Source organism: Asterias rubens, chromosome 4 (assembly GCF_902459465.1).
Source record: "Asterias rubens chromosome 4, eAstRub1.3, whole genome shotgun sequence".
NCBI classification, from domain to species: domain Eukaryota; kingdom Metazoa; phylum Echinodermata; class Asteroidea; order Forcipulatida; family Asteriidae; genus Asterias; species Asterias rubens.
Genome location: NC_047065.1, coordinates 13,148,145 through 13,169,705, shown reverse-complemented (window position 1 = coordinate 13,169,705; position 21,561 = coordinate 13,148,145). Strand labels below are relative to the sequence as shown.

Sequence of the window (21,561 nt, the reverse complement as noted above, 5' to 3'; positions counted from 1 at the left end):
CGGGCTGGCCAGAACCCCACCCGCGGACAAAAAAAAAAGTAACTTGACATCACACCGTATACACGTGGTAATGCGAGAGTTGTTTGAACAGCTTTTAGAAGGCTATTAGCCACGTATCAAACAGAGACACTGAAAGTATTTGAACTTGGAAACAAAAACACTGCAGCCTGGTCTCGCCAGCGTCTAACTGGTGGGCACACTATTTGCAGTGGGTTCGGGTAGAGCGGGAGACAAAATGTCAAAATGTCCCCCGTACTTAACATGTTGGTTCCTCCGTTCCGAGTGCCCGGTTTGCTCGTGCTGTGCGGAGAGAGGAGGATGTGTTTTTTTTTTTTTTGTTTTTTTTTACGTAAAAATGGGAAAACTTCATAAACGGCCAAAGGGCTGTTGAAAGATGGTCGTGGACCGCTCGCATTGTCAATTTACTGAAGGTGGACAAAACGGACTCAAGTGTTGAGCAGTGCCGGGGACCTAGAACCGGCTGGTTCTCTCTGTGTTTGTCACGTGATACTGGTTTATCGAGCTGGGTGTGGCGGGTCGTTCGGAGGAGAGAGTGTACGTCGGGGCATGTCGGAGATATAGTTTGAGTCACCTGTACTTTGTGAAGTAAGCGATGATATAGAAATACGGGCCACGGATAAATACATGAAGCGTGATCGGTTCGACTGGTGCACTTAAAGAAGAAGAGGCGAAGAATAACTAAAATATTGAAATAACAATCGAAATACCTAAACTAAGAACCGAATTCAGAGCAGCAATTAACTTTTTATTTAACTTAGACGGATAATGGCAGGAATAAATACATGCAAGAAGAAGAAGAAGAAGACTTTTTGACTTTGCAAATGTAACTTTATTGTTTAAAACAATCTTAAAGGATTTGGGTACTTTTTAAAAATGCCCATAGATTTACATTACTGGGTTAACTTGCTGGGTTTGAAGATAGTGACAGTGGAAAGCTGCCCTTCAAATATTACTTACTGGGGTGCTGTCGTTTTTGAGAAATGAGTGAAACAATGCCATGAAAATACGTTTGTAAATGATTAAAATCATTTTCGTCTCATGAGACGAAAATTACTTTCATGACATTGTTTTACTCATTTCCCCAAAACTACAGTACCTCAGCTTGTAATATTTTCAGGGAAGCTTTCTACTATCATTATCTTCAAACTGTGTAAGTTTAGTGTAAATCTGTAAAGATTGTGTTTCTTTTGTCCTACAAAAGTTACATAGACCCTTTAAAACAATATACAAATGAAGAGCTGTTCCATTGAATTTACAACAAAGACATAACTAGAACATTTCAATCAATCGAAATACCAAATTTAAGAACCGAATCCACAAGAAAAGTAAACTTGTTGTTAAACGTTGACTGATATAGTGCATTTTTTAAACGTAGACTGATATATAATATCAAAAGTACATATATACATGCGGCGGTAAATACATGCAGCGTGATCGGTAATAGACTGAGTTGCTTTACAAAGAGGCGAACAAACATAGAACATGTCAAACAATCGAATTACCGAAAGAACCAAGTTCAAAGAAGAAATAAACTTGTTGTTCAAACGTACACAGGTAATGTATATGCTATTGTATTAAAATGAGAGATTCATTGGCTGCAAGAACAACGAACATTATAAGAAGAAGAAGAAAAATAACTAGAGGAATAAGATTGTTCAAAACAATCGAAATACCGACATAAATATACAAAAAATCAAAGAAGAAGTGAACTTTTTACTTAAACGTAAACAGATAATGCCTAACATTGGTGAGAACAACGAATGTGTTCCACAAAACTGGAATCCAAAACAGTTTCAGCTAGACTCGACCCCGAGATTAACACTCAAGAGACTGATGGAACTCTTAGAAATGGACGGCAGTTGGAGGCAGTGTAGAGTGAAATAATGGCGTTAAGTGCAACCAGGGAGTTCTACTTCTCTATGGTTTTGGTTATTTGGAGTTGCAGGTGTGCAGGTATGTCAGCCGCAGTGTGATGGGGAAAAAAACCGTGTTGAACATCTCACAAAACCGATAGTAATATTTATCGTGCGTGTAAAATCAATGGCTTCTGTGGTAAGAAACACGCCTAACTGGATAACAAGGGAAATGACAGTATCCACGGCTGACTGTTCGAATAAATGAAATCAATGGGGATGCGGACAAAAAAACGAGGGAACATGTTGATAATTTCACATGGTTGTGAACACGGCCACGTTTCTCGTACGGGACCGCTCGCCCGTAAAAACTTGGGGTTTCAGATCACCATAAAGAAGGGGGAACGTGTGGGGACGCGTCGTATACACCTTCCTCCCGTGCGGGGAGGGAGGGTGAGTTCGAGCATCCAGTTTACCGTTAGTTGAGAGAGAATACCAAACCCGTGTACTTTCTAGGCCGCGGGGCACGGGGCAACAACTCCGCTACGCCACCCAATTATCGGGGAATCAATGTAAGAAATCTCGGTGAATGATGTCAGAATCGGGGAAAACATGCATCGGGCGTGTGTGCGGACTTCCTAGATGTGTTGTTTCTTGCTCTAGGACATGGTTTATAAGCTACCCCCTACTTTCTGACTCCTAATCCACAAGTCTATAACGCCCCGGACATACTTTGTTTTCGTGCTTTTTGGTGCTGGGGTAAAGAAGAAAAAAAGAAAATCGTCAGTCAAAGCTATTTAGTGGTCTGGCAGACGGAGGAGGTATTAAGGCAAGCCCGTGTACAGAGTGAGAGAGAAGCTATTCACGCCCAATAATCAGTCCAAAGTTTGCCCCGGGTCCAAAAGCACATAATATCACACCGCCTGCCAACCTCCTCTTTTAAAGTCTTGGGACCCCCTTTTTTTATTATAGTGCTACATAAATAAATGCACAAGGCCAGAGCATGTCCCATATTGACAGTCACCTGCTGGTGTATAGGGATTGAAAATTATTCAAATTAATGTCAAAGGAACGAACTAAGTTGATTGAATGGTGTTTGGGAAGGTAAGTTTCAAGACTTCAAAATTCATACATGGAAAAACGGTATCAAAAAAATGATTTAAAGAGCAGTGGACACTATTGGTCATTACTCAAAATAATTATTTGCAAAAAAACTTACTTGGTAAGATTAATGGGGAGAGGTTGATAGTAGAAAACTTTGTGAGAAACGGCTCCCTCTGAAGTGACTTAGTTTTTTGAGAAAGAAGTAATTTTCCCGCGAATTTGATTTCAGTACCTCAGATTTAGAATTTGAGGTCTCGAAATTAAGCATCTGTAAGCATACAACTTCGTGTGACAAGGGTGTTTTTTCTTTCGATATTATCTCGCAACTTCGACGACCAATTATTGAGCTAAAATTTTCACAGGTGTGTTATTTTATGCATGTTGAGATACACCAAGTGAGAAGACTGGTCTTTGACAATTACCAATAGTGTCCAGTGTCTTTAAGTAGGATTTGAAACTTTGCATGGTGGAAACACGGTATGGAAAGGTTTGTGCTAACATGTAACGGCTATCTCTAAATGAGTTGGGGTGGTTCTGAAAAGAGCCGTTGGATTCAACTCGAATTCAATTGGTTACTATTCGAATGATTTAGTCTATACAATAGCATATTATACACATCAATGTGTATACATGACAGAAAATGAAATTCCAGGAGTAATTGATAGATCTCATATACCTGTCTATTAAACAAAATCAAATTAAATTAAAATTAAAAAAAATAGGTGTCTAATTTAAAAGAAATTACTTTTTTTATATATAGAAACGTTGTGCGTGTACTGACTAAGCGGTATTGTGAGGTTATGTTTTAAGACTTGAAATACACACAAATTGTGGACCCCTTTTGTTCAACTCTTTGTTATAGCAACCGTTGTCCCCATTGTATTCCTTTGTGATAGCAACCATTGTCCCGTTTGTTATAGGTCCCCGGTTCGATTGCGGATACAAACCTAGGGACACCCGGTATCAGAAGAATGATTTCTTGTACAAAGTAGCATACACGTCAATAATTTATTAAATACAGATAATGAAACTCTTTATAATAATTGTCCATTATTAAAATTTACCCGCATATTATAGAAACCACAAGCTTACCCAAAACAAGAAAGGGAAAACAGTGGTGTGCGTTCGGCTTCCCGTATAGGGCTGATGACCTTTAAACCAAAAAAATAAAATAAAAATACAATGCTATACGTCGGTATCGATCGCTTTTTTTTTTTTTTTTTTTTACTTCCATGACACGGTGATTTTAATTTAGTTTTATGAAAAGTAATGACTAGTGACCTGTAAGTTGCACTTTGCCGGGACAAAAGAACCCCCAACGCGTCCATTTGTAAAGCTTCGTTTCCGAAACGGATTCGTCCAGCTCGTTGAATGACTTTATCGCGAACCCTCAGCAGTGGCAAGCGCACTTCCTTAAGAACCAACACCAACTATTGGCATGGGTTGCTATTTACTCTCTCGGAAAGGTTTTTTTTTTTTTTTTGCCTGCAGGGGACCCCCGTATGTAAAGCTTTCTATAAAATAACAAAATAAAAAAAAAAAAATAAAAAAAAAAAAAGCTTTTGAATTTGGACGTAAAGGCCTACACTAAGTAAAATCATTTTATAATTTCTAACAATTGAGCGTCCACACCCGCAAAATAATTCTGTTGGCCGAAGCTTTTTTTTAAATATATTTTTAAGTAGATTTTTGTTTTTCTTACGAAAATATCAATTGTGTGTATAATGTTCTGTCTTTTCTTCCAAGTCTTCTTCTTTCTTATTCTGGTTGCGCATTTGCAGGATGATGATAATATCGGATGGGACACTTGTTAAGGGTGTGCGAACCGGTTGAAAAAGCAGTCTGCGCCCTTTGATTGAATTACACAATGACGGCACTGTCGACTGCAATATAATTTACGGTATATCGCTATATACAGGTAACAGAAAGCCATGGATGAGGTGAAATTGAGTTAGTGATGAAAAGGCAGGGGGAAATTACTTTGAGAGTTTCAGCTCTAAATTGACGACATTTGCACGGTTGGACAAACAGAGTGGACGGGTGATATTACCCATATCAGAGCCCGCACGTGAAAGGGGGGCCCTCTCTCCGATGTCATAAACTTGATTTTTTTTCCCTCTTTTTTTTTTTTGGGGGGAGGGGCAAATGTGGGGGAATTTTCATAGATCCCGGCACGCACCAACAATTGGCCAGCTCAGGTTCCTCTCGATTAAAAAAATAAAATCAAATAAAAAGTAGTCGCAAAAAGGAAATAAGTGAAACATCGGTGCTTGGGGGTATTTATATATCAAAAAGCTTGTCAAAATGTGCTAAGTTTAAAGGGAGGATTGTAATCAACTATATTTCAATAGAATTGAAGAGCCAAGTAGAAGTCTTTCCAATGGTCGTGTGTCGCCTTGACATACATATCCCGTTGAAGAGTGATTTATATAGACCTAATGACAGCATAGATCCTTTTCACATTACAGCAAATTAGCAGGGGGTCCCTTGCTTAATTTGAGCATGGTTGTGAAATTTAGCAAATTAATTGTACTGTTAAAGGACTGTTCAACGGAACTTCACAACCATGCAAACATTAAGCAAGGGACCCTTGATAAATTGCTATCATGTGAAAAGGGCTATAGCTGTTGGAAGTTTCCTCCCCTTAATCGGTGCCTTGATCAAAGACTTTATAATTGCTTCATTTTTTTTTTTTATTTGAAGAGGTGAAGTCCGGTTACTGTTCAATGACCATGGTTCATTACATACAGAAGAACCAATACCATCTCCCACTCCACCACTCGAATCCCTGTCTGACACCTAGACGTCATGCAGGTACTCGGTTTCCTCATAACCATGTACCAGCTAAAAATGACACCACATCAATTTTGATAATGTACAACGTCAAGTTCACTGACTCATCTTAAGAGGGAAAACAAAATGAAGTCATTTTTATTTTCTGTCATATAGCCCCGGGGGCACTCACCCCTTCTGGTAGCATGAAGAAGAAAAAGAAAAATGAAATAACATGGAAAAAAAACTGCCAGATAATCACTACGCTCTTTTACAGACAATTAACTTAAGAGGCCCTTGGTAGCGATATCAGCGTGCCGTAGCTGGCCTGGTACGGGGGAGTGGAGACCCGCTGAGCCCCATGACGGGGCAGTCACGACTCCGGTAAATTGGCCGGGGCGGGAGGTTTCGTTCCCTCTGGGCTCGCCTTAATGACAGCATTTAGCACCTTGAGCGTGACAAATGACAGGCCGAGTATTATTGAGGACCACACACCGGTCCCGTTAAGGGTGTAGGACTGTTTTCGACAACAAACTCTTTTTACACAAACTGAAAAACCTCGTTGGATTAAAAAGAATGAAAGAACAAAAAAATTACAAGTAAATCTAGGTCATCGTTGTCAAAATATGACTTTCACACAAACTTAAAAAAAGGGGGGGGGGAAACAACAACAAAATAAGAAAAAAAAGCTACACTTTGAAAAAAAAAGTGATTGATAATCAACTTAAACCAAAGTCATGGTGGAACTGGATATAGTGCGTATGCATAATTTATGCTAATTTTTCCAGAAACAATCCCCCATGGTACGGGACTTCCAAACTTGTCTCGTTCGAATATCAATATCTGGAACATGTTTTTGTGTTAAATGTCTTCTTGAAGAAAAGTGCGCGTGAGAAAACGTACTGCGAGCGATATTAGACTTTCACAGCATGGACTTAAAAAAAAAGCCAAGCGTATGACAAGGCAGCAACTGTTCCCGCCAAACTAATTCACACGGTGGTTAAATCACGACTGTTTGTAGTATGTGATCAATTGCTTCTCTGCTTGGTAATGGGGTATCTATCTCAGTATGCTAAACCTTTACCCCCGGTTAGAATCCCACCTCTGACATAGAACCTTTCTTGAATATTGTCTTTGCACTCCCGACCTGACCATGTTGGTTCCCTAGTGGACTTATCGTCACCGGGGCCAACACTCCTGCAAGTTTACTTTTCAGTTGTAGCATGGAGCTTTACAAAAGGATAGCTTCATGGTTATAGTTACTCCATAATTGTTAAACTCTGCAAAGCTTCAAACAACCCATCAAACTTCTCAGTTTTGTTTGGTCTATTCCTTTTGGTGCGGCAGTATTTTGTGTCATCTTTCCGTCCTAAACAATTCCCATAAGGTTAAGTGTGCTAAATGGATCAATTATTATAACGTAATGTAGCCAATAATGCCCACCATCAAGGCCTATTTAAAAAAATAAAAAAATAAATAAATAAATAAATAAAAAGTATTTTGGCGGGGATGTTAGCATGCAGTGTCATGCTTGATACAAAAGTCAGGTACATAAAATGTGCCATACAATTTCGTGGGGGGGGGGGGGGGGGGGGGGGGGGGGTAAGCTAGTTCAGTGGACTAAATAAAGCTTGTCAAAACTGCAACGTTGTGGCTACAGGAAAAGCAGAGTACGTATAAAGGGCAAACGATTTTGAGGGACATTATTGTGGAGTTGTGTGCCGTTGTTCCAGCGCGGCGGGACCCACGGTCTCGTGGTATAACACCGCGCTGCTGGACCGGAAGGCGGACCTTGGCGGTGCAGTGGGGTTTGTATTATGCTCATCAATGGTAGGCAGAAAAATGTATACAATAATACAAGGAAACAAAAGGGGGTATTAAAAAAGCAACAAGGCGGATTAAACCAGTGATCACACGGTGTGGTTTTGGAGTCTTCTGCATACACAATAAAACAGAAGAATGGGCTAGAAATGGTAGAGAGAAATAATATACGGCTGGTGTCTGATTGTCGGAGTTGAACTTGGGCTGACCCCGAATGAGGCTGGCTGGAAAGAGTCATCGGTAGAAATTACTCTACAAGTAATGTTATCTTTTGTGGTCATGAGTTTAAACATGATTGTGAAAACCGTACGTTCCAATTGTTCACAGATTAGAGCGAATGTATCTATGTAATGTCTATCTTTTTACTGCCAGCAGCTAAATTAATGTCTGACATTATTTGAAGAAAGAGTTAACAATTAATTAATGAATAAATGAAATTAAATAAATGTTTTTAAAACAGGAATCAGTCACTCAAAACTCTTTATGGTGTTATTCACCGTAACAACTTGATTGCTATGAACGAGCGAGGACACTTTGGTGATTTTGGAGCCTTGAGGGATGGTGTAGTGTTGGACCCTCGTTCAATTCCTCGCAATATCAAGAGGAAATAACCAACGGGGATGTCCGATGCAAAAGCTGTAAATAAAGTTTGAAGAAATAAAATTGATTCCATCAAATTTATTTTGAGAGTGCATTTAGAAAAGAGGAAGAATAGGCATAGGCTACATTCATAGTAACTCGCTTATGTATAAAATAAAATACCAAATAATCGAAAATATCATGTTTTAACTTATAGCTACATGGATTTTTTTCTCCTGGTCATGTTTGATAATATTTGTTTTTCCACTGGCCTTCTGTCTGTATCTTGTCTCTGTCTTTGCATACAATGCATGTAATGTTGTCGTGACTGTTTACTGTTACAATATCTTTGATTATGAATATTATATTAAGCCAGGAATATAGACATAATGATTCACACAATTAATAGTGTGTACAATTAGAGCAATTTGTGGTCTTTTGCCCTGTTACTTTTAGGATATTGTGTCGTTTGTGCAATTTATTGTTTTCTGCTTTTTAATCGTGTTACATGTAACTATCTTTACTGAAAAATTGTAAATTCAGACCCTTTTCATTTTTTTTTTTTTCAAATTTCGAGATTTTGCAATTGATTAGTTTTTAGTCTTCCTATTACATTTTGAATGGGCAACATTTTGAAATTGTACAATATATAAGAACACTGGCATGACATGCATACACGGTTCTGGAAAGCAGTTTCTGTTATAAGCAGTTTCTATACACACACAACGTGGACCCAATCTTCCTGTGAATTTCCCAGGGTTTTAGTGTTTTTTTAATGCCCAGTCTGAGTTTGTAGAATGGATGTAAAGCCATCTCCTACCAAAACTGTAAAGTCAATTGTTGTTAAATTCAAGTGTCTTCTTAGATGCGGGAAAACAAAGTTGGTTAACCAAATTATCTCAATCTTTACACAAAAACCCTTGTAGTTGCTTTCAAATGCACCGTTGCTTTAATGTATCTCCCACATTATACCTAACCCAACCCAATAGGGAAACTGCGAGGGTGTGAGAATTAATGTCGTGTTGTGTAGGTAATAATAATCTACATTTATATGACTGAATTAATGAGTGGTGAGGACACACAAAATCGAAAGAATCCCCTGCTTCAATTTGGTTTTGATGCACAACCGGGAGTCCACTGTTTATCCTACGTATGTTGTGCAAACTGTTTTGGGCAGCGGTGAATTTATAACTTTGACCGTCAAGGGATGTCTCTCCCTGACGGTGTATTATATTATTATTCGCGCAGGTACAAGGGTCCTGGCACGGGATGGGAAGTAGATGGCGGCAATGGGAGACTACTTTATGCCAGAAGTCTTAGGAAGAGAAGATCGAAGCAAATGAAACAGGGACTGGAGGCGATAAGGGAGGACAGATAAACAACAATTGAGATGTACGCTCCATCTCTCTAAGGGCAATCTCAACCAATTTGTTGGGGGAGGAGAAAAGGCGTTGTTTCCCCACTCCCGTTACCCCGGTCCGGTATGGTAATTCTTACCCATCGAGCCCTAGAGAGACTCATCATGTGATTTCATTTTTTTTTTTTTTTTTTTGAGGGAGCTTGGCATAAAGTGGCAAGACAAGAGTCTCATCATGCTAGGGTGGTGACGGTGAACCATAGCGCCCTCAATGTTGGACGGGTGATAGTGTTCGCGTATAGACTCCTCAGTAAACGGAAATTGATATTATTTTAATGGATGTTTTTCGTACCAGATTTGCCACGTGGGTCGCTATTGACCAATATTAGGTTAATCATTGGAACCCACATTGTGACTGGAAATGTTGTTTCGCTTTGAACTATTGGGTAGGGTTTTGCGGTAGCACCTTGTGTTATAATCTCCTTTGAGTAGTGTTGGTTCTCAAAAGCACCGGCGGTTGTTAACGACTCAACTCCGTTTGCTCTGGTCGTCTTCAGGAGGATGCTGGACTCTGTTGCAAATAGTGTAGTACCGCTTTGGAAATAAACTGGTGGTTGGGCTTGGCTCGATGGTTAGTGAAGGCGTATTTGAAACAATTACAGATGAGCAATCCCCTTTTTTTTCTACCTTTTTCCACTGATGGATAGTTTGTTGAACCCACAACCAATTGACTCTCCCGTTTCAAACTTAACTTGTTTGTCACAACTCCTTTCGACCTAGGACAATACATGTCTAGCCTATAGTCACGAAAAAGACCGGCATACAAAACAAAATGACGTAATTACACCCCATGCCGATTGGACCCATTTTATTTCCACACTCCCTGTACTTTTTCTCTCTCTGCACTTCCGTACCAAATGGGAAGCTTCTAACATTTCTCCTTTGATTTCCTATTTTCCCCTAAACACAAAAGTACAAAGAAAAATCACGCCTACATAATCAAACCATAATGGTGTCCTCAACTCGACGACAGGATTTTGTACTTTTGTCCCAACGATGAAAAGGAAACCAACAACCGAACTTTATAGAAGCTGAACTTTATTTGACCTGTTGGTGGTTGGCTAGAGGATCTAACAGGTAGTACGGTAGTCTGGTCATGATGATGGGGAAATGACAACGATACCGCACAATGTAACGTTCTGAATACATAGTGTAAACAACACAATTTGTTTGTGTTCATTCCTAGCAATTGAACTAGAGTTATTTTTAAGGCGGACAAAACCTAGCACATTCCCTCCTTCGCAATGTATCATTTTGCAGTGGGTTCCAATCCATTACTACAAAGAGGGCGAGGCGGGGGGGGGGGGGGGTCATAACAGATAAATGCGAATAGAAGAAAAGATACTTGTGCACAACGTATCTGAAGGGTAACGGCAAACTGTCTCATTTTAAAAGTCAATATAAATTATTATTTATTTTTTCGCAAAGTGAAAGTTGGTCTGCTCACAATAGGTCGAGGTCACAGAACCGCCCTGTTCAATTGAAATCGACCAATGGAATAATTAGAGTAGCAGTTTGACACTGGAATCCTTTATCAGACAAATACATCGCAAAATCGTTCCCTCGCTTCGTGTCTTTCCCGCCTTTTTGTATGAACATGGTATCCGTGTGCATTATTCTTCAGAACAAGAAGAGAATCAGAGCACCAGCACTGTCACCCATGACTGAATAATCACGTAAATAAGATACTATAATTATATCATCTCTTAATAATGAATGCGCTTTGCTATATCAGATTTAAAGAACGTGAGTAAACATACTGGCTCTGATATTATTAGCCGAATCCTTCCCTTTCTTTTAAAAAGAGACTCCCTCAACCCCGCCCTTATATCCGTTTCCTTTACCCCTAGTCTCCCCTCTCCATATAGTAAACTGACTTTGCAAATTGCATGCGGGGGGCCAGCTTTGTCCATTTTCATCCCCTTAAATGGCCGTTAATAATGTCTGTATAATTTCAGACCATTACTTCTGCCTTGAAGTCTCCTAAAAACTCTTTTCATATAAAATGACGCGGGATATTGACGGCAGAACAATAGCCACCGAACAATGGCTGTCATTCATAATTTTTGTTGCATTGACTGGGGGATAGTTTTTCTATTAATTTCGGGGGAGAGTGACAATGCTCCCACCAGCCAACCCACCACTCAGACCCAAATCCCTCTGTACATTATTATATATAATATTGTATGCAGACACAAGTAATACCATCACAAAGCGATCTCATGGCATTGTATATATCCGTTCTGACTCTTCATCCGAAGATGATGCAGGATCGAAGATAACAACAAAGGGCTCGTTTTGCGATTTTCTCTTTACACAGACCCCCCCCCTCCCCCGTAAAAAAGAGACCCTCGTCAGATAACTGATTCAAACCGGAAATCAAGCCACGTGTATTTTGAATGTAAAAAATCATTGTGCAGCAAGAGGGGGGACCGGTTGTATAGCGCCCGACCGGTTCAATTCAAGGAAAATAGTAGCATGGCTCCCCCCGACCGTGTGCTGCAGGACCCCACAACAAAGGGGGATTCTATGAACAGTCTAGCTGAAAAGTCTCCCCCACGTCACCGGTCAGTCAATAAACCACAAAATGTTAGTTTCTGACTATAGACTTGACTGAAAAGCTGATTACCGGTTCTAAAGTATAAGCCTCTCTCGCTCATCCCGAGCCCACTGTCTCCCGACTCTCTTTCTCCCTGTTCAATTAAAACGAATAGGGTATTATACGCTAGTTCAAGGCTAACGAAGGTTTACGTATACGACAAAAAAAAAAAAAAAAAAAATGAGGGGGGAAAATATAGACTAAAAAAAAGCCATACGCTTTATAGAGCGATTAAACATTTGATATTATGTATGTATATGGGGCGACTTCAGAATGACTATTTTGCTCCCTGAAAGCAACTTTTTTTTAAAAGCCACGCTTTGTGGAGATGTGCAAACAATGCGTGGCATTGAGATCGAGAATTTTTTGTAAAAAAAAAAATTGAGTGACAGACAGAGAATAATATGAAGGTAATATTATAACGGTGGATGTTTTAGGGGAGATGTTTTTGGTTTTGTTGAGGAGGAGCGGATGGTTTTAGATACGCGTGACTTTATAGCAAAATGCTAATATTTTGATTTATAATTCTGGATCATTATGGGGTGGGGTGGTTTTGTCATATTGTTGCCTTATAAGTGATGTGATTTGCAGCAACCAGGGTCAAGTGCTTAACTATTCCTGTGACCTAATTAAAATAGGTTTTGCTATGGGGTTTGTGATGCGTCATCGTCCGTCATAAGTTTACTGTAAAGTTAGTTTGATGTTGGACATCGTACATTCACGTTCAAGTGTGTACAGTTGCGACTGTCTACTTTGCTAGTTCGATATTGTATCCAACTTTTAAAGGCAGTGGACACTATTGGTAATTACTCAAAATAATTATTAGCATAAAACCTTTCTTGGTGACAAGTATTTGGGAGAGGTTGGTGGTATAAAACATTATGAGAAACAGTTCCCTCTGAAGTGCCATTAGTTTTGGAGAAAGAAGTAAATTTCCACGAATTTGATTTCGAGACCTCAAGTTTAGAACTTGAAGTCTCGAAATCAACCATCTCAACGCACACAACTTCGTGTGGCAAGGGTGTTTTCTTCTTTCATTATTATCTCGTAACTTTGATGACCGATCGAGCTCAAATTTTCACAGGATTATTATTTTATGCATATGTTGAGATACACCAACTGTGAAGGCTAGTCTTTGACAATTACCAATAGTGTCCACTGCCTTTAAATGAATACTTTTGGTTTGGAGATTGGGCATTGCTGTGAACTTATGCTCCGTGATCAAGTTTGATTCCATCGTGTTCACACAAATTGCAACGCACTGGTTGTCGTACGAAGTTATTGCAGCAGAACTTGTCTTCAATTTTGAGAATGGAATCACAATTTAAAAACCCTGTTTGATATGCTGGAAATGTGTTCCTACAATAACCATTACTAGCTAACCGATCTCACCATGTTAGATCATCACAAAACTCAGGACAATTAATGTTTTCCCCCACCATTACCTTTCTTTTGGGTCATTGGTGATGTACCCAATACATCGTGTTATACTGCACGCAATACACGTGCATTGCAAGCGACAAACCGCGGGCCCCAAGCCGCGCTCAAGAAAGGAAAAAAAAAAAAAAAACAGGAAAGAGAAGAAACAAAAATGCTTACTCTGGAATAATATTATAGCATAACGTACCCTTATATTGTGGTAAAAAAAAAAAAAAACAGCGACCGAACAGGCACTTGGACCATCACTGAGTCATCATGGCGAAATTCAAGACTCGCACTTTTGACGAAGAACGACAGGTATTAGAGTGGCAAGAAAAAAAGGAACTGGTACCGTTACAAATCATGAAAAAAAAAAAAAAAAATCTCCAGAATGATTTTTGAATACCCCCTAAAAAGGTCCCTTTTTAGTCATCGGGTTGAGACAATGTTGTTTTTAGGCATCACATGGAATGGTAGACTGCGTTCATTTTCCATAGAACAGTTCAGTATTGTTGTTTACTTGAGCAGAACAGAAGTGGATTAAAAACAAAAACACAAACTCATAAATGTGACATGCAGTGCGTTTTAATTGTAATATATGTGACTAAAACTAATACGATATATCTTGACAGCTGTGCTAGAATTGTCATTATGTCTTTCAAAGTATTTATATCCGTACCAGCAATAATACATAACATGTGAGTGGGGGAGGGGCGGGGAGAAGTCAATGGGGTGCATTTATCTGCCTCGAAGTAGAGCCATTATACACTTTCGGTACAGACAAAAACCCAAAAGTTCCCAGATTTACAAATAATTTACAGGGTTTACAGAAGGTAATGGTGAAAGACTTCTCTTGAAATATTGTTCCATGGAATGCTTTACTTTTTGAGAAAACATTAAAACAATATCAATTCTCGATAGCGAGAATTATGGATTTATTTTAAACACATGTCATGACGCGGCGAAACGTGCGGAAACAAGCGTGGGTTTTCCCGTTATTTTCTCCCGACGACTCCGATGACCGCTTGAGCCTAAATTTTCACAGGTTTGTTATTTTATATGTACGTTGTGATACACGAAGTGTGGGACTTGGACAAAATTATTTACCGAAAGTGTAGAATGGCTTTAAAGAGATCATAGCATGATCCTTAGATTAGGACAAGTCAATTACAACAAGAATAAAACAAAAATGTATATATTTATATATTTTCCGATTCTGCACTCTTATGGGCTTGCTTAGATACTGTTAAAGCTAAGGTGCCAACCATTAATGGATGGTATCACATTTTACTTGTTTTTATTTGACAATTTTGATTTGTACTGTATTGTATTTATTATTATAACGGTAATTGTTTTAACATTATATTGGTGGGTTGGGCGCTGAAATGAGCTCAACCAATAAACATACGAGTTTTCTTGTAAACTGACATTAAACTCTACCATACAGTTTTTACAACGACCAGGATCTTTGCAAATTATGGAGATATACAGGAATTAATGTGCTAGAATTAATGTATTGCTCAGTTAGAATAAAAAGACAATCAGACGGCTGGCGTTGGGCCTGAACGTGGCAGCGTCAATAAAAACACATCAAACTGAAGGTTATGCTGGTACCAGGTTTTATTGTTGGTCTGCCCTCACCCAGGTGAGGTGCATTGGAACTCTCTTCGGTATAGTTTACTTGCCCCACTTATATACAAGAAAACAAACATTGTTTTTGCTGTTGACTTGACATTCTTAGTCTTGTTTGACAGTTTAGAAGCTCTTGCATTTGGGATTTAATGACGCGGTGTACCAGTACGAATCGTTAATTGAGAAGCTTAGCGTGAATGCAATACCACGAACGTGCTTGAGAGGACCATAGTTGCTCGATTGGAACAAGCTAAAACCATTGGGGAACAAACAAACAAACAAACAAACAACACCAACAATTAAAAAAACCAACAGCAGCAGCAACAACGACAAACAACAACTTGACAAATTGATGTTTTTACTAAAACGACCACACATTGCTAATTCAAATTAGTTGAGAATTGGGTTATAATGTTGACTTTACCCATACACCCATTTATTTTGTGTATACTCAGTACTTTCCCGAGTTCTGTGAACAAAATCACAGGCATATTATTGCTAAGGTGGGGTTTGAACCCACGACCTTTGCAGTTCTAGAGCAGTGTATCCTGCAACGAAAGTTTAAGACATTGGACCTTTTCGGTAACCAGTATTGTCCAAGGCCCACACTTAGTGTACCACAACTTATTTATAAAATAACAAACCTGTGAAAATTTAGGCTCAATCGGTCATCGGAGTCTGGAGAAAATAACGGGTAAACCCACCCTTGTTTCCCCACGTTTCGGCGTTTCATGACATGTGTTTAAAATAAATCCGTAATTCTCGCTATCGAGAATTGATATTGTTTCAATTCTCAAAAAGTAAAGCATTTCATGGAATAATGTTTCAAGATAAGCCTTTCACCATTACGTTCTGTGAACCCTGTAAATTATTTGTAAATCTGTGAACTTTTTTTTTTTTTTTTTTCTGTACCGAAAGTGTATAATGTATATACGTGTATACTAATAGCGGTTATTCAAATGAACCGGATAAAAAACAATATTGTGTGGAATCTAATCCCAAGTCAAAGTAACGTCCATTTTTATTTTATTAAAGCAACATTATGTGATGTTATATTTTGACAAGAATGGTCAGTGTTAAAAATATCTTGGAATTCGATGAATAATACAATATTCAAGTCTTAATGCAATAGTGATTATGGAAAAATATTTTTTTTATAATAAAAACGCAAACAGATTGTACACAAATCACGTTCAACTGAATACAAGAAGTATAACGACAATTTTGTATGGGTCTACATGTAACTTGATCGAAAACGCTACTGACACAGCAATAACTTTTTACCAATATTTCATCATCATATTTTTTTCATTATAAAGGAAATACAAATGATACTATTCTGCTCGCATTTGTTTTCATAAAATGCTGAATTGCACGACGGTCTACTTTACACTTTTAGAGCGTTGTGGCAAACAGATTCACGGTTGATTTTGTTAAGTAGGTTTTGATCCAAGATGTCTTATTTTCTTCATAATAGCCCAAGCCATATGATATAGATGAGTTGTTGTGGATTGTGTTGGGGTGAGGGGGGGGGGGGGTCGGACTTCCTCGATGAAATCTAACTTGAAAAGCATCCTTTACTGTTATAGATCTAACCTCCTCGTCAACTCAAACCCATCTCACTTCTCATCCACAAGAGGTCTTAATTTCAAAAATTGGAGCAACCCTTGTTCATAAAAAACAAATAATGCTGCTTAAGATCAGACCGATCAAACTCAAGAACATAAAGATGAGAAGCGATGGTGTAAAACCAAAAAAAGATAAGGGCAAAATGAGAAGGTTTTTGTGTCTTCTCTCTTCTCTACTCGAGCTCCTCACTAGCCGGCCCCATTCAGAAATGGCCGGGGGCTAAACCTCACTGCAAAATGGGCCGGGAATAAACCTCTCAAGTGATGGGGCACGATAGCGTGCTATCTGTATTAATGTCTGGGCAGAATTGCCGTGTTGTTGCGATTATGTAGGGAGGAGGAGTGCTTAAAAACCTGTTCTACCACTCCCCTCAGTTTAAAACCCCATGGTATTTTATAATAGATAGCGTTTATCAAGCAAGCCCATCTTAGAAATACAAATGTTCACACTGTAAGGTATTGAGGCGAAATTATTGTCATGAGATCGCAAGCGTTTATCAGGGGAAGATGAAATCCTATTATCTGAGAGTAGAGAGAGAGAGACGAAACAAAATCCTGTATATTTTTTTGTTTGCTTAGATCTAGTGCATTTTACTGAACGGTGTAAGCCTATAGCATATATTTCCCCCGTTTTACTGTCACCATTCGTTTGTAAAACAATACATTTTATTGATTTGTAAGAAATTCATGGATTAAGCCAGATTTATTTAGTCAGGAAATAAGAAATCATTTTAACATTTAAAATTAATACAGTGTGTGAGATGCTTTCAATAAAGTGGAATCAAAATATTCATAATTCAAAACGAATAGAATAGGCACAATGCAAATGTTTGCAATAAATACAATATAAGGCTAAGTTATTAAGTAGGATTTAAAACTTTGCATGGTGGGGAAACACCATTATATGGCTAAATTAATACAAAGAATAAGGCAAATAATCTCAAGTGTGAAGCTGACCCGATTTCTAAATTGCTCCTTTTAAAATGTTAATAGCGGTATTTAGCATTTCTGGTTTAGTAATTGAAGGTGAACAAGCTACACAAGCTATTTCTAAATTGCTCTTTTTAAAATGTTAATAGCGGTATTGAGCATTTCTGGTTTAGTAATGGAAGGTTGAACAAGCTATACGGGGGTTTTGAAAAAACAACAACAACAACATCTGTTACACACAAGATCAATACACGTCATAATGGTAACAAGTGAATTCCTGACTCGACATTGTTACAATAGTAATTATTGGCACAGTATTCACGCATAATGGTCGTTAATTGAATAGGAAATATGTAGGCTGCATTAGATAACCTCTATTCAACACGACAACAAACCTCCCCAAATAAAAACAAAATCTTGTGACATCCATGAAAACACAGCGACTAATTTTTAACGAGATATACAAGGCCGGGGGAGGTCGTATAGAGTTTTATTTCACCATTTTTGGTGTGACTTTTTTCATATAGATTAATCATATTTTAGCCTTGTGTTGTGGGTTAGAAGAACAACCTTCCTGTATGTTCCATTCACACATGCACAGCTGATGAGAAGAAGCTGTTGCTCACGCAATGGTTATGATATGAGTTAGTTTTTAAAGACACTGGGCACTGTGGTTATTGTCAAAGACCAGTCTTCTCACTTGGTGCATCTCAAAATATGCACAAAATAACAAACCAGTGAACAATTTGAACTCAATTGGTCGTCGAAGTTGCGAAAGAATAATGGAAGAAAAAAACCCTTGTCACACGGAGTTGTGTGCTTTCTGGAGACCCCAAGATCTAATTCTAATGTCTCGAAATCAAATTCAAATGTTTAAGCGGGAAATTACTTCTTTCTCTAAAATTACGTCACGTAACAGGAAACAGTTTATTAATGTTTTATACTATCGACATCTTTGCATTGCTTGTTACCAAGTAACATTTTTACTGTTTGTCCATTTACCCTTGATTTTTTTTCTTGAATTTTGGTTTACACCAACGACCTCTTTGGCAAAAATTTCCACCAAAGACCAGACACAAATGAAATGGTAAAAAAGGGCCCGTGTGGTTATTAATTCTGTTTGTTTGTGTTTAGGCAGATTTAACTTCCATAAACCTATTACGAATTCGCCCTGGAAGAACCCTTCCCCCCCTCCCTCCTCATGTGATCGAACATTTAGACATAAATTAACGACTAATTTTTGTTTAACTATGTTTTGTTTCAAGACAGATTGATAGTTCATATCAATCATACCATATCATATCAAGACAGATGTTGTATAGAGAAATTGTTATCCCAGTATTCCATTATATAACACTTGCTGATGGACGACCGCCCAATTACTTATTCGACATTCACCCGTAGCTAATCCGAACAGTAATGTGATTTCTGTCAGCAGTGGTGCATTTTCTTTTGTAATGATCACAGCACAACAAAACGGATTATAATACACCACCACCCTTAACGTATGTAATAATGTAATAAAGCGAAATACAATTTCGAGAGAAGCGGTTGGAACCCTTTTATTCTCTTCCTCCTTTCTGTCCATGATTCTAGATGATGGACAGGTTATAATAATTAGAATCAACGTTATGGTCTCAGTTTAATTGCTGTCAATCAAAATCAAGGGCATGACTAGAAGGAGGCCATGATAAAAAATAAAAAAAAAATCTACAAGAAACAAAAATGATACCGGTCTGATTCACCCCAAATTCGTTACGGACAATATTGTTGGTCTTTATGCACGGCACTCGGCTGCGACCTAAAACTGACATCAACAACGGCTAAACGTTGTGTTGCCTCCAGTGCTATGGCCATTGCTAGCTATTAATGACATGCAGATTTAATTACTATACGCATTTCCAATAGTTACAGGCTAGCGTTTGTTCCATCCCCCATAATGGAATGATCGGCCTTAAAAATAGAAACACCTTATTTGTGAATAAACATGAGGCTACCACGTGACCTCAATTGAGTCATTTTATGCAAATTAGGCGATTATCCCAGTTTAGCTACTTTGGAAGTAGGCTGCGGCGAATACAATTTAATAATAATTACACAGACAGAAACGAAATTCTGTGAACGCAAAAATGTACACAATAAATTCATCTGATAGTTAACTAAATGGACAAGATTTTTCTTTTATGATTGGAAGACTGGTAGCAAACAAACCAGTTTCAAGTAAATACAGTCATACCCCAGCAGCTCAGCAAGACACCCGGCTTGTATTTAAAGCCAAGCATTTTCATTAAAACGTCATCTCCGTACGTAAGGCGAGCTTACTTCCCCTAAAACGTTCTTATAGCTCCCTTAATTACACCGTACATGCCAATGTAATGGTTAATTATACAATCCACTGTACTGTATCTCACGCTACTTTAACCACATTCAAATCTTTTGCCAATCTTTTTTTTTCTTTTCTTGCGAGCGATACCGGGAGAGAAGAAGAAGAAGAAGGTTTTATACTTTGGTAATAAACATCGTTTGAGCCTGATTTCATTAGGGTCCCCTCGCTCCTCACGACCGGGTGATGTCGGTGCCGTCCCCCGCACCTGGGCAAGGTGCGTGAGCTGTAGACGGGCTAATTGACGCTCTCAGCCCAACCAGAAGTAATTTCCACCCTGTCCGTCCGCTACGACGGACCGAGAGAGAGCGAGAGCGGGAGAGAGAGAGCGAGGCACCGTAAGTTGGCCGTATCAACTCCGGGTTGATAATCGAAGAGGACCGGTCGGCCCGGTAATAATGTGTCTTCTTCTCCTGGTTTCTGACATTTAAAGTATATTGGGATGCCAAGTAAGGCATGACGGGTTTGTTGATGGGGCACAATGAACTCGTACACAAAAATCCAGCTTTCAAAAGGAAAAAGGGGATAACTAACTAAAAAAGAAAGCCACCACAATGCTCTTCTCATCAAAAGACAACACAATTAGAAGTACTGATATTACAAGAACGATGCTTCAATATAATACGAGTGTGCCTTTTTTGTAAATTAGCATGATGGTCGTGAATATTCATACAATTTTGAATGCAATGTAACCACGTGACTACCAACAAATAACAATGGAAACAAAAATCAACATGTTTCGTTTAAAGCGACCTACGGATTGGACTGTGGATTGCTCCATATACATTCAATTAATATGTCGTCGGGTTTTCATTTGGTCTGGTCACCCCTCACTAAAGAATAATGCCTACCATATCATGCCTACCAAATCATGCCTACCAAATCATTGGCTCAATATGGACTGCGAATTAACAATCGCATCACTGCCATTGGATCTCTGAAAACCCACCCGCCATCTTTGTCTCATTCCTGGCCTTCATATATACATTGTCAATGGTTCCGAACCCGCCGTGCAGCGGAACCAATCTATATTTTGTCCAAGCCTCAGTTCGGTCCTATAACTACTCACGGGACACAAAAACCCATAAAAGAAAAATGGCGACGGGTTTTGTGATATTGGTTTGCATGAACAAGTAATACCTCTATGGCAGGACGAATGCATGTCTGCCATCATGTTTTCTGTAACCGAGTGTGTATTGCAACACGGAGTTGGGATTACGTGCACAAAATGGCATCTGCTCACAAATCACATCATTATAGTACGTTGTCGCAAGAACCATGCATGTAGTCACAAGTTACGTTACATACATGTGTATGTTGTGCCCACCATTCATATAGTGAATAGAATATAATATGACCTACATTTGAGACCAGGCAGTGGTAACTCACATGAAATATTAATA

The 21,561-nt window shown here is 38.7% G+C and overlaps 1 long non-coding RNA gene across 1 annotated transcript in view; it reads right to left on the bottom strand.

The window, feature by feature from the left end:
• LOC117288810 overlaps window positions 1–21,561 on the bottom strand; it is a 55,466-nt gene that overhangs the window by 33,409 nt on the left and 496 nt on the right. The window lies entirely within an intron of this gene.